Raw genomic sequence first — 4,118 nt, forward strand, 5'->3', positions numbered from 1 at the left:
ATGTTCAGGACCTAAGCAAGGGACTGTCAAACTTTGCTGAGGAATATTAAAGAAGACTTAAGACATACGTTATGTTCCTGGCTAAAGAAGCTTGATTTTGTTGGGACGTCAGATCTCCCCAAATTACTTCATTGTTTCAAAGAAAATTAATTTCAGTCAGAATTCCAAAAGAATTCTCTTTAGAAATTGAAAAAATCTTTCTAAAGCTAATTGGACAATTGACCAGCAAGATTAGAGAGAGAACCTTTTTGAAAATAACCATAGCTGGTATTTGTTAAGTGTTGTAAATATTGGACACTGAGCTGAGTTTTTACATGTGTGATTTAATCCTTCTAAGAACTTTTTTTTAAATGCTTCTAAGAATTTTGAGAGGGGTTAAAATCATTGCCATTTAACAGATTTTAAAAGAAACAGGCTCAGGGAAACCTGAATAGCTGAACTAAGCCACTGTCACTGCTGTTGACTGGAGCTTAATCTGCTACACGAAGGGAGATAAGAGTGAATTTTGCAATACTTGAATTTTACCCATATTATATTTGTGGCTCAAGTCCATGCATTTTCCTTCTCACCCAACACCCAAATCTATTGGAATGAGAGAAGTAATACTTCTAAAATAAAATTAAATAGAAAATTTTTGTTTTCAATGATGTGTTGTAATACACTTATCCACCAGGTGCAGTACAGCTAAGAGTGTGTGTACACACACACACACACACACACACCCCTCTGAGCAGTAGGCAAAATAAAAAAATTCTTTGGAGGCCAGAAATGATGATGAACATAAAACCAAAAGGGAAATTGAGGACTGGAGGGTAATTGAGGATCTCAGGTACCTGCTGATACCTAGTAGCCAGGGTAGCCATAGGGGGCAGAAGGCAAAGACTTGCAACAATCAAGATGGTAGACTGAACCATCTTTATGATACCTGCATAAAGTTAGGACTCCTGCAAGGTGTTTGTGTGATAGAATGAGAGAAAATCCTGCTCTGCAGAGGGAGGTAGTGGGAATTCCTGTCCGAGCTTTGATTCTGGGGAGCAAATCTCTCCTCGAGTGCCTAACTACTGGTCCACATTTATATGGACATGGGGCTTGAATTCAGACTATGTTGGGAGTCAAAACAGTTAAGCAGAGAATCTGGTTGAAATGAGACCCAGACTGGTTATTCTCAGGTGCCTGATAGAAGCATCCCAGACCTTGGAAATTTACTCAGATAAGGTGCCAAGGAACACGAATTCACAGTGAACACACACACACAGACAAAGTGAGAGTAAAAATTGTAAAACAATAAAAGAGACTCCCAGTTGAAATACCATAATACAATATAAATTATCTTCAGTGGCTTTAAAGAAATAAGCGGTAATTAGAAATATAATGAAGCAGAAGACTAATAATTGACTAGAAAGTTTTGAAAAGTAACTTCTAGAAGTGAAAATATCAATATTAGAAACTCAAGATACAGTTTAAAAGAAAATTGGTTGTAGAAATTACATAGAATGCCCATAGAGAAACAAGAAAAATCTGAAAGATTATGTTACATGAAGGATAAAACATAAGGAGATCTAATATACATGTTAAATGGGTTCCAGGAGGGAACTGGGCAGGGATAACATGAAAAAAATAATGACTGAAAATAAATTATTGAGAACTGATGAAAAATATGAACCCCAGTTCAAGAATCCAAATAAATTAAAAGGAAGATAAATAAAAAGATACCAGTATTGGGGTGCTGGGTGGCTCAGTCAGTTAAGCATCTGTCTTCAGCTCAGGTCATGATCCCGGGGTCCTGGATTGAGCCCTGAATCGGACTCCCTGCTCAGCAGGGTAACTGCTTCTCCTCCCTCTGCCTGCCACTCCCACTGCTTATAAACATTCTGTCAAATGAATAAATAAAATCTTAAAAAAAAATACCCATATATAAAAATATATTGATAGAAAATGAAAGAACACCAAAGACAGAGTAGAAATTTAAAAGCAACCAGAGATAAGACAGATTAATTTCAAAGGGGCAGTATAGATTGAAAATGACTTTCACAACTGGTCCATTAAATGGTGGAATATTTTTAGTGTACTGAAAAACAAGAGCTGTCAAATTGGAGTTTTCCTACTCATCAAAATAACTTTGAAGACCAGTGTGGCAAGATAAAGATATTTCAGAGAAAGCAAATTAAATATTTACTACCAGCAAACTACATTTAAGGGAATTTCCAAAGGATGTACTTTAAGAAGAAGCAAAATGGTCTCAGGAAATTGAAGAGGTGAGATGACATAGCAAAGAGAATGGTAAATATGTGAATAAAACAAATCTATGAAAGAGCCATATTTTTAAAAGTTATTTTTATTAACATATGATGTATTATTTGCCACAGGGGCACAGATCTGTGAATCATCAGGCTTATACATTTCACAGCACTCACCATAGCCCATACCCTGCCCAATGTCCATAACCCAACCACCCTATCCCGACCCCCCCACAACCCCCCAGCAACCTCAGTTTGTTTTGTGAGATTAAGAGTCTCATGGTTTGTCTCCCTCCTTATCCCATCTTGTTTCATTTTCCCCTTCCCTACCCCCCATAACCCCCAGCCCTGCCTCTCAAATTCCTCATATCTGAGAGATTGTATTATAATTGTCTTTCTCTGATTGACTTATGAAATAGCCATATTTAATTTAGTTATAAAAGAACTAAAATTCAGGACAAGAACTCATGAATGGGGTAGCTAGAATTAGAGTTAATATGTTTTAAGTTATTATGTTGCCTAGCAGGATAATTCAGACTTTTAAATTAAACATGATGTTAAAATTTTTAGAAAAACTGCAAGAAGATTAAATACAGAGTAATATCTAAACTTATAAAAGAGGTAGGGGACCGTACCAATGAAGGTAAGAAAAATGTAAGTGTGGAAAAAAGGGAAATATATACCAAATAAGATAGTAGAAAGTAACCCATTATATCAGTAGTCACGATCAATATAAAGGGATTAAACTCGCCAGTCGAGGCAATGATTATTGGAGTGGATTAAAAAAAAAATCCAGCTATAAATTATTTTAAGAGCCATTCTAACTGTAAGGACACAGAGTAAAAACAGTGGGAGAAAAAGATGTATGGACAAGACCTATTTAAAAAAAAAACGTGGTACGACTCTAAAATACAAACTGTAAATTTTTAAAATCAGAAATAGGTTATGATCTAGTGATAAAAATTTTAGTTCATCAGAATATCACAATTGTATACATATATGCTTAAGACCTAAACATAGGGGGCGCCTGGGTGGCTCAGTGAGTTAAATCCTCTGCCTTTGGCTCAAGTCATGATCCCAGGGTCCTGGGATTGAGCCCCCACATCCTGGCTCTCTGCTCTGCAGGGAGCCTGCTTCCCCCTCTCTCTCTGCCTGCCTCTCTGCCTATTTGTGATATCTGTCTGTCAAATAAATAAATAAAATCTTTAAAAAAAAAAAAGACCTAAACATAGTAAGTAAAAATTTTTTAAAGACTTGGTGTAAGACAAGTCCATTATCATAAGTGGAGATTTTCATACGTCTCTTTCAGGTAATCAATCATGTCATGAAAAGTACTAAGCATCTGAAAAATCTGAACAAGGAAGTAAACTTTATATAGCATGTTGACTGAACAATACGCATTCTTTACATGCACACAAAACATTTCCAACAGTTAACCATGAATACATGGGCATGAATCAAGTCAAGTTTCAATGAGATTAGTATCAAGAAGAGCACAGTACAATCACAAGAGGTCAATAACAAAAAGATAGTATAAAAACTAGTACATTTACAGCATTCTTTTAAATAACAGAAGGATCAAAGACAAAACCATACCAGAAATTAGAAAATATGTTTAACAATTAATATATATGCTACTTAACCAAACCTTATGCAGCTAACTGAAGTAATTTTTACACAGAAATGTGGGATTGAATTATCAGAAAGGGAAAAAGCCTGAAAATATGTGAACCAAACATCTAGAGATAATGGAACAAGAACAAAAAGTGAATATAAATAAAGTGAAAAGAAAGAATATTAAAAAGATAAAAAAGCAATGTAACAAAGCAAGGATATAAAACAGGATCAACACTGAAAGCTGGTGTTTTGAAAGGCTAAAAT

Source organism: Neovison vison, chromosome 8 (assembly GCF_020171115.1).
Source record: "Neovison vison isolate M4711 chromosome 8, ASM_NN_V1, whole genome shotgun sequence".
NCBI classification, from domain to species: domain Eukaryota; kingdom Metazoa; phylum Chordata; class Mammalia; order Carnivora; family Mustelidae; genus Neogale; species Neogale vison.